This window comes from Ursus americanus, chromosome 9 (genome assembly GCF_024610735.1).
Source record: "Ursus americanus isolate L20-20 chromosome 9, mUrsAme1.1.p, whole genome shotgun sequence".
Lineage (NCBI taxonomy): Eukaryota > Metazoa > Chordata > Mammalia > Carnivora > Ursidae > Ursus > Ursus americanus.
This window is the reverse complement of record NC_142135.1, coordinates 39,734,790-39,745,148: the sequence shown is the minus strand read 5'-3', so window position 1 is coordinate 39,745,148 and position 10,359 is coordinate 39,734,790. Positions and strand designations below refer to the sequence as shown.

The window sequence follows — 10,359 nt, the reverse complement described above, 5'->3', positions numbered from 1 at the left end:
AAGACTGAATTGGGAAATATCAAAATGCAATTTCAATTTAAAGACATTTATGACAGTGTTCAGGTTCTTTGCCAGATTCTACACCTTGAACTACAGGTAAACTGAAATTTATTTCATCAGTGCGTAGGTGTCCATAGATCTACTTGCATACTCACCTCTGTGTCCAGGGAGGTATTAAATGTGCAATCAGCACTCCACATATACTGTTGCCATGGCATAGAAGAATATGTATTTGCCTTTCCAGGAATCTTTCTGCTTTTCTGTGTTGGGTTGCCAGCTTGGGTAAGCTGGGAGTTATATTTCTTAGAATCTCCTTCCCTATATAGTTCTGGGTTAAAATCCTCCTAAAGCAGGGTCTAATTTACCCACTAAAGAGTCAGAACTGGCTATACAATTTTCAGGGACTAGTACAAAATGAAAATGTGGGGCCCTGTATTCATTTGCAAGGCCTGCCATAACAAAGTACCACAGACTGGGTGGCTTAAACAACAAATTGTTTTCCCACAATTCTGGAGACTGGAAGTCCAAGATTAAGGTGTCAGCAGGGCTGGTTTCTATCAAGGCCTCTCTCCTTGGCTTGCAAATGGTTGTCTTCTCTTGCTCTCTCTCCTTCTGTCTTCACATGGTCAGTCTTCTGTATGTGTATACCCCTGATGTCTCTCTGTGTGGCCAATGTCCTCCAATAAAGCTACCAGTCCTATTGGGTTAGTAATCACCTTAAGGACTTGATTTTAACTTAATTTCCTGTTTAAAAACCTTTTCTCCAAATATAGCCCTAGTCTGAAGGTACTTGGGGTTAGGGCTTCAGCCCATAACCGATCCCATGTTCAGATAGCAGGAAAAAAGTGTTAAAAGGCACTAAAATATAACAGGTTTCCCCTCTGTTGTCTTTCTCTTGACTCGTTGTAATATTTACTTTGCTCTTTAATATCTCACTTCCGTGTATGTAGAGACATTCTCTGGCCTAGTGTAGACTCACCCAGAGTCCCAGGAATTCTGCCCTGTGACTCAGTTTGCACACATACATGTGCCTTCCAGGTGCTGAATCAACACACTGAAGCCAGGTTGGGGCCAGGAAAGTCAATTCACCCAGAGAAACCTCCCAGGTCCCTGTGCCCAGGTCACTGCTGGGGGTGGAGGGCAGTGGAGGTCACTGGCAGTGGAGATCACTGGCCAGGGTGAGGATGGGAAGGCCAGTCAACGCCCAGAGCAACAGTCATTACCTTCTGAAGGTCTTTTTATCCTCATTCTTTTTCTTATTACTGTAAAAATATTCTATCGTCCATTTTTAGTCCTTTGCTATTATGAGGATTTATTGGATTTCCTTAAGAAGCTGGGCTCTGGAGAGCATACCAAGGCTTTCCACAATAGTCAGTTCAGTATCTGGCTGCTTTGAGGGGGCTACCATGGAGGCACTACATTCACGAGGTGGGGGGGCAAGGACCCCAAAAGATCTTTATATACCCACCAACTTAAGGCTGTAAAGGTCTGTGAAATCAGCTCTAACCCAAGACCATTTATAATCTTTACAAGGCTTTACCTAAATGGTCTTGCTCTATAGATCCCAAGGAACTTTCTACTTTAATCCTCTTTGTCTCCTCTGGCCTCCATTTATTCATCTGTAAAATCAGAAAACTGGAGTATAAGATATTCTCAAACTTCTTCTTAAGCCATACTACTTTTTTTTCCCCATTAGATGAAATGCAGGAAAAACCCTAATAAGTACTCCAGATAGAAGCAAGGGACAGTATGCCTTCAAAGTTTCCTTATTTCTTGGTGAATGGTTTTCTGTGGAACTGCCAAAGTACCTCTGAGAAGCTGGGGGGATCTATGGAGTATTAGATGGGAAATAAAAAGACACCAGCGTGAAGGCTTTGTGTTCATGTCTATGATAACCTTACAATGACGTCAGCTTAACTTGATTTCTAGGGGCACAGGGTTCTTGAGTTTTTACGATTCACCAGCTTCTATATAAATCATGAGGATTAGATTGTCCGGGAGGGAAAAGGCCAAAGACTTGGAATGTGAGAAGTGTGTCTGGGTGGTGATGGTGGGCAGGTGGGTAGGAAGAAAATAAAGGGTAAGAACCAGGGACAAAAGAGACCTTCACGTGAACTTTAGATTCTTGAGGCTTTGAGACGCAAGTACAGTTCTCCCCACTCATCTGTGGTTTCGCATTCCGCAGTTTCGCAGTTTTGGTTCCCCCGCGGTCATTTGCAGTCTGGAAGCGGATGATCCTCTTTTTGACGAATCGCCTGAAGGTCAATAGTAGCCTGAGTCTACGTCACAGTGCCTGCGTCATTCACCTCCCTTCATCTCACGTAGGCATTTTCTCTCCCATCGCAAGAAGGGTGAGTACTGTAAAATGATATTTTGAGAGCGACCACATTCCCATAACTTTTATTAGAGTATATCATAATTGTTCTATTAATCTCTTACTCTGCCAAACTTACAAATTAAACTTTATCTTCCATATGTACGTAGAGGAAAAAAATATGGGGTTTGGTATGACCTGTGGTTTCAGGCATCCACTGGGGGTCTTGGAATGTATCCCCCATGGGTAAGTGGGGCCTTCTGTATCTTTTGTGAGCTGATTCCTGCATATGGGAGACTCTGCGACGATTTTACGCAGGTTGCGAAGAGATTACGAGATACTTTCAGTTTAGTTGAGATTTTAAAAATGTAACATTTAGATGTTATTCTTCAGCATAAATAACTTCATCTTTGGATTTTTAGTTGGAAAGATTCTAAACATGGTGTGGTTATGTAGCCTGGTGGAAGCCTATTTCCATCGTATTCCATCTTGAGGCAGAATCCTGGGAGGGGGGGGTGTCTTTCGTCATGCAGTAAGATTGAACCGTCAGCTCTGGCCTGGGGGTTTGGCATCATTCACCTCTTATGAATGTCCTCTGAGGGTCTGCAGTCCCTGGGGAAATTGGGCTGAGGCAGGCAGAATTCAGTGGAGATTTAGCCTTAAAATACTACAGCGTGAACGTTTGTGGCCCTGGCACTTTGAATGATAATCGAGGAAAGTCCCCGAGCAGCTTCATTTTTTCCTCCTCAGTCACAACAGATTATCCCCCACATCCATGTTAAGAAAGACTCCCAGCATTGATAAGCAAAATTTATTTTTAAAAATGATGAGATGTGAATATAGTATAGAATGATAAAACGAGGGTTCTGTGAGCTCTTAATTGTTAATATTATGTTACCATTGCTGCCACCTCCCCTTTCCTGTTAAGGTTTGCTGTCTGAATTTTCTCTCTGAATTTAATGTAAGTCAAGAAGAGGGAATGGGAAGTGCAAGGCGTGTGTGTGTGTGTGTGGGGGGGGGTAGCAGGCAAAAAGAAGTTATGGCTTCAAACTTTTTTTAAAATATTTTTTTATTATATTATGTTAGTCACCATACAGTACACCCCTGGTTTTTGATTCATTAGTTGTGTATAACACCCAGTGCACCATGCAATACGTGCCCTCCTTACTACCCATCACCAGCCTATCCCATTCCCCCACCCCCCTCCCCTCTGAAGCCCTCAGTTTGTTACTCAGAGTCCATAGTCTCTCATGCTTCATTCCCCCTTCTGATTACCCCCCCTTTCTTTATTCCTTTCTTCTACAACCGATCTTCCTAGTTCTTATGTTCCATAGATGAGAGAAACCATATGATAATTGTCTTTCTCTGCTTGACTTATTTCACTTAGCATTATCTCCTCCAGTATGGCTTCAAACTTTATTCAGTTTCCTGAGTATATCCGGATAATGAAAAACTTGATAGTCCAAATATTGTCTGTCTTGACCTTTAGTACCATGTAGAATTATGAGCGATACTAGGATTTCTTTCTTTTTTTTTTCCTGCAACTATCTGGGAAATTTTATGGATCTTCAAAGTAGGATTCAAAATCTATTTTCTGTACAGTCTGTCATATATAAGCCATCCTGTCCAAGAAATGCTTTACCATGGCACAGGGAATTTGTGAAGTCTTTTGACTGAAATGAGTTTGCATAGACAAATGACAGGTAGCAGGAGAGTATAGAAGATGATAAACCTGCCCTGAGAGGTCATCACTTCACCAATTAGCTTCCGAACTTGGGCATAGAGAACTGACAAGGCCGAGGGTAAGAGTCTGATCTCCTCAGAAATTATTAAGGGGTTTGCCAACCCCAGAATGAGCTTGCTGATACTGGTCACAGAAGGGTAGGGTCAATGAGCATCTTATCACTACCATTGAAAATCTGGTTCAAAATTGTTACTAATATTTGGTCAATGATATCACTGTATAACAAGCAGAAATCCTGTTGAAGAGACACTGCTAGTTAAGTGGCTTATTAATGGTCTCATTTGAGAAGTGCCTTAGAATGGTTATAATAATTGTGAACAAGCAAATCAAGTATTTTTTGACCTCATCCCTGTTGAATTATACATCCTGGCCATTGGCAATGTAGGACTACTATCCCATTGTGGCTAATAAAAGATAATTCACACATGAGATCCTTATGAACAAAGAGAATAACTTCCTTTCTTCCCCCTGAGGATAGTGTAAAAAAACAAACAAACCCAAAAACCTTTATTTTTAAAAGGAGGCTTTTTTTTTTTTTAAAGATTTTATTTATTTATTTGACAGAGAGACAGCCAGCGAGAGAGGGAACACAGGCAGGGGGAGTGGGAGAGGAAGAAGCAGGCTCCCAGCAGAGGAGCCTGATGTGGGGCTCGATCCCAGGACTCTAGGATCACGCCCTGAGCCGAAGGCAAACGCTTAATGACTGAGCCACCCAGGCACCCCTAAAAGGAGCTCTTTGAAGAGATTGAAGCACCTGAAGGGTAGGGACGTTATATATAATTTTTATCTTGTTCTCTCTTCCTATGCCCTCTGGTGTGGTTTTGGGCAGAGTGCACATCTTTTAAGTGTGATGGACAGAACAATGTTCTAGCTTTCAGTATTTGAAACAATTCCTCAAAGATCTGGAGAGAGGCTGTGATGATGGAAAGCAGTTTTATGAAGGGGATGTGGAATTTGGAAGGGAGATAGAAAAACTGGAGAGTGTCTATAGGAAGAAGAGGAAAAAAAACTTTGTAGAAATGTTGGAAAAAAAGATCCCGGACCAATTTGATCTCGCTGAGCTATGCTTCATTGCCCAGCTGTGTGATTGTGGGAAAGTTGCTTAAACTCTTCAATATTTCTTTTTTTTTTTTTTTTTTAAAGATCCTGGAATCCTTTTTTTTTTTTTTTTAAGATTTTTTAATTTATTTATTCGACAGAGATAGAGACAGCCAGCAAGAGAGGGAACACAAGCAGGGGGAGTGGGAGAGGAAGAAGCAGGCTCATAGCGGAGGAGCCTGATGTGGGGCTCGATCCCATAACGCTGGGATCACGCCCTGAGCCGAAGGCAGACGCTTAACCACTGTGCCACCCAGGCGCCCCAAACTCTTCAATATTTCTGTTTCCTCCTCTATAAAACTGAAAGAAGAATATATTTACAATGTAGGGTTGTTTCAGGAATTAAATGAACTAACATATTAGAACTTGGAGCAATGTTTGGTAATAGTAATTTCTCAACAAATGTTAACTATTATCACACTCATTAAAGATCTTGGGGGAAAGAATAGATTAGCTTCTTTCCTCTCCCAAAACATGAAATATTTGGCTATCATACTTTAAAAATAACCTCTTAATTATGGAAAGAGATTTTTGTGAACCTTCCAGCATAGTAATTCACAAGTGTGGAGTCTGTCATGCTTTCCTCTTACTTCAACTTCTTTGGTATCTCAAACTACTTGGGATATGGGCCTTTGGTGCTCTCCAGAGGGAAGACCCATGAGGCAATGCAGCTTAGAGGAAGGAGTCCTGAATGTGGAGCAGACACCTGTTTCCACCTCTGCTATTTACTGGCCCTGGGAGCCATGGGAGTCACTTAGCTTCTTATATGTCAGTGGTACCCAGTGAAATGGATGTGAGAGAAACTCTGTATGGTTTTAAGGGAAAAAAAACCCATAAGGGATTATAAAAAGATTGGTAATGTAACAAGTGTTACTTCTTATACATGTAAAAGAGTATTTTTTTTCCAGTATAATGTATTTACCTTCAGAGGCATAAGATACCCATATTACTCAAAATAATTTGGTACCCCTTTCAGAATTCAGATTCATGGGTGAAAACCTGTCTTGTAACTTTGTATCACACTTTTAAGCTTTTAAATTAAAAATTTTTTGACATAAAATTTCAAATTCACAAGTTATAGATTCCACATACCCTTATCCAATTTCCCCAAATATCAACACCTTTTATAAGTATAATCATCAAAAGAAATTAACATTAATATAATACTATGTAATTATACACTCTATTCAAATTTCACAAACCATCTTCCTGATGTCCTTTTTCTGGTCCAGAATCCAGTTAAGGACCATTACATTTAGTTGTATTTCCTTTGTTCCCTTTAACCTGGAACATTTCCTTGGTCTTTGTCTTCTATGACCTTGACACTTATGATAAAGATTGCCTAGTTACCTTGTTGATTCTCCCTCAATTTAGTTGCTCTCATGTTTTCTCAAAAAGTTCATTTTTTGGTAAGGATACCATAGACATGATGTGGTGGCTTTCTTGGTACATACTATATTAGGAGGTACATATATTTGTCTCATTTCTGATTCCTGGGGATATTAACTTTGCTTACTTGGTTAAGGTAGTGTCTGCTAGGCTTCTCCACTCAAGTTGCTACTTTTCCCATTGTAATAAGTCTCTTGGGGGAGATCCTTGGAGACCGTGTAAAAGTCTTCTTTCTCATCATATGCTAACTTTTACTTTATATTAGAGTTCTCCACAGAAACAATAGGGTGTGTATGTATTTATAGATATTATGAGGAATTGACTGACATCTAGAAAGCTGAGAAGTTCCGTGATCTGCCACCTTTAAGTTGAAGATCCAGGGAAAGTGGGTGGTATAATTCTAGTCTGAGTCCAAAGGCCTGAGAAGCAGAGGAGCCAATGATGTAAATCCCAGTCCAAGAGCGGGAGAAGATCAATGTCTCAGATCAGGTAAGTAGGCAGGCAGGAAGATAAAGGGAGCAAATCTCTACTTTTCTTTACCTTTTTTTGTTCTATTCAGGCCCTCAAGGGATTGGATGATGCCTACCCATATGGGGAGGGCAGTCTGTTTCACTGAGTTTACTGATGAAAGTGCTACTGTCCTCTGGAAACCTACAGATAAAACCAGAAATACTGTTTAATTTGGGGACCTCATGGTATGGTCAAGTTTAGGTATAAAATTAACCTTCACAAGCAACTATCTAGAATTCTTCCTCGAAACAATTATTACTTGTGCATTTGACAAATGGTCACATTTGTTTTTAAAACTCCAAACCAGTTTGTCCAAATGGGTGATTTAGTCTAACACACTTGACTCAGGATGACTGTGGGTTGTTCCTCACATTCAAATCCAAAGTCAGAGTTTTTCTTTTCTTCTATCTCTCCATCCATCCCTCCCACCCTCCCTGTCCTGTCCTGTCCTATTTCACACTGCCAGTATGGGGTCTTATCAGACAGAGGAAAGCACATGTTCTTTGGAAGCAGACAGCTCTGGATTTCAATCCTCTACCTACCACCTACTAGTTGGGTGACCCATTCAAGTAACTTAATCTCTCTGCATTTCAGGTGCCTTTAGATAGAGGATTCTACTTCATGGGTTGGTCTTAAAGTATGTAAGCTACCGTGTATAAAATGTTCTCCAAGCATGATGTGAATCTCATCAATGAACGTTGGTGCACGTGCGCTCTCTCTCTTTTTTTTTCTTTCTAATGAAAACACTCAAACTGCCACAGTAAATAAGAGGCTGAATTTGAATTTCATTGGTCAGGATTGGAGTCAGCTTTAAAAACTCTTAAGGTGATTCTAATGTGAATCCATGGTTGAGAACCACTGATTTAGATGCTCACTTAAGGTCTTTGTGATTTAAAACTCTAAGGTAAAAGAAAATTGAATATCTGGTTTTAGCATTGTATTTATGTATTTATTATTATTATTATTTTTAATAATATATATTTTTTATTATGTTAGTCGCTGTACAGTACATCCCTAGTTTTTGATGTAAGTTCCATGATTCATTACTTGAGTATATCACACAGTGCACCATGCAGTACGTGCCCTCCTTACTACCCATCACCGGCCTATCCCATTCCCTCACCCCCCTCCCCTCTGAAGCCCTCAGTTTGTTTCTCAGAGTCCATAGTCTCTCATGCTTCATTCCCCCTCCTGATTACCCCCCCTTTCTTTATCCCTTTCTTCTCCTACCGATCTTCCTAGTTCTTATGTTCCATAGATGAGAGAAACCATATGATAATTGTCTTTCTCTGCTTGACTTATTTCACTTAGCATTATCTCCTCTAGTGCTGTCCATGTTGCAGCAAATGTTGAGAAATCATTCTTTTTGATAGCTGAGTAATATTCCATTGTATATATGGACCACATCTTCTTAATCCAGTCATCTGTTGAAGGGCGTCTCAGCTCCTTCCACAATTTAGCTATTTGGACAATGCTGCTATGAACATTGGGGTGCATATGGCCCTTCTCTTCACTATGTCTGTATCTTTGGGATAAATACCCAGTAGTGCAATTGCTGGATCATAGGGTAGCTCAATTTTTAACTTTTTAAGGGACCTCCACACCGTTTTCCAGAGTGGCTGTACCAACTTGCATTCCCACCAACAATGTAGGAGGGATCCCCTTTCTCCACATCCTCTCCAACAATTGCTGTTTCTTGCCTTGTCCATTTTTGCCATTCTAACTGGCGTAAGGTGGTATCTTAGTGTGGTTTTGATTCGAATTTCCCTGATGGCTACTGATTTTGAACATTTTTTCATGTGTCTGTTAGCCATTTGTATGTCTTCCTTGGAAAAGTGTCTGTTCATATCTTCTGCCCATTTTATGATTTGTTTATTTGTTCCTTGTGTATTGAGTTTGAGAAGTTCTTTGTAGATCTTGGATACCAGTCTTTTATCTGTAGTGTCCTTTGCAAATATCTTCTCCCATTCCGTGGGCTACCTCTTAGTTTTTTTGACGGTTTCCTTGGCTGTGCAGAATCTTTTTATCTTGATGAGTCCCACAAGTTCATTTTATCTTTTGTTTCTCTTGCCTTTGGCGATGTGTCATGAAAAAGGTTGCTGTGGCCGATGTCGTAGAGGTTGCTGCCTATGCTCTCCTCTAGGATTTTGATGGATTCCTGTCTCACATTGAGGTCTTTTTTTTTTTTTTTTTAAAGATTTTATTTATATATTCGACAGAGATAGAGACAGCCAGCGAGAGAGGGAACACAGCAGGGGGAGTGGGAGAGGAAGAAGCAGGCTCATAGCGGAGGAGCCTGATGTGGGGCTCGATCCCACAACGCCGGGATCACGCCCTGAGCCGAAGGCAGGCGCTCAACCGCTGTGCCACCCAGGCGCCCCTCACATTGAGGTCTTTCATCCATTTAGAGTTGATCTTTGTGTATGGTGTGAGAGAGTGGTCAAGTTTCATTCTTTTGCATGTAGCTGTCCAATTTTCCCAGCACCATTTATTGAAGAGACTGTCTTTTTTTCCCACTAGATGTTTTTTCCTGCTTTATCAAAGATTAGTTGCCCAAAGAGCTGAGTGTCCATTTCTGGGCTCTCTATTCTGTTCCATTGGTCTATGTGTCTGTTTTTGTGCCAGTACCATGCTGTCTTTGTGATCACAGCTTTGTAGTACAGCTTGAAATCCGGCATTGTGATGCCCCCAGCTTTGTTTTTCCTTTTCAACAATTCCTTGGTGATTCGGGGCCTTTTCTGGTTCCACACAAATTTAAGGGCTGTTTGTTCCAGTTCTTTGAAAAATGTCATTGGTATTTTGATTGGGATAGCATTGAAAGTGTAGATTGTTCTGGGTAGCATGGACATTTTAACTATGTTAATTTTTGGATCCATGAGCATGGAATATTTTTCCATCTTTTTGTGTCTTCTTCAGTGTCTTTCAAGAGTGATTTGTAGTTTCTAGAATATAGATCCTTTACGTCTCTGGTTAATTCCAAGGTAACGTATGATTTTTGGTGCTATTGTAAATGGGATGGATTCCCTAATTTCACTTTCTTCAGTCTCATTATTTATGTATAGAAATGCAACTGATTTCTGAGCATTGATTTTTTTATCCTGCCACATTACTGAATTGTTCTATAACTTCTAGTAGTTTGGGGGTGGATTCTTTTGGGTTTTCCATATAGAGTATCATGTCATCTGCGAAGAGAGCAGTTTGACTTCTTCTTCTTCTTCTTTTTTAAAGATTTCATTGATTTATTTGACAGAGAGACAGCCAGCGAGAGAGGGAACACAAGCAGGGGGAGTGGGAGAGGAAGAAG

At 40.5% G+C, this 10,359-nt stretch overlaps 1 long non-coding RNA gene across 1 annotated transcript in view; it reads left to right on the top strand.

The window, feature by feature from the left end:
* Positions 1-2,233: 2,233 nt before the first annotated feature.
* Positions 2,234-10,359, top strand: part of LOC148109451 (uncharacterized) — a 653,768-nt gene continuing 645,642 nt past the window's right edge. The window contains exon 1 of the long non-coding RNA XR_015725641.1: positions 2,234-2,351. This is a non-coding gene — a long non-coding RNA (uncharacterized LOC148109451). The remainder of the gene's footprint in view (positions 2,352-10,359) is intronic.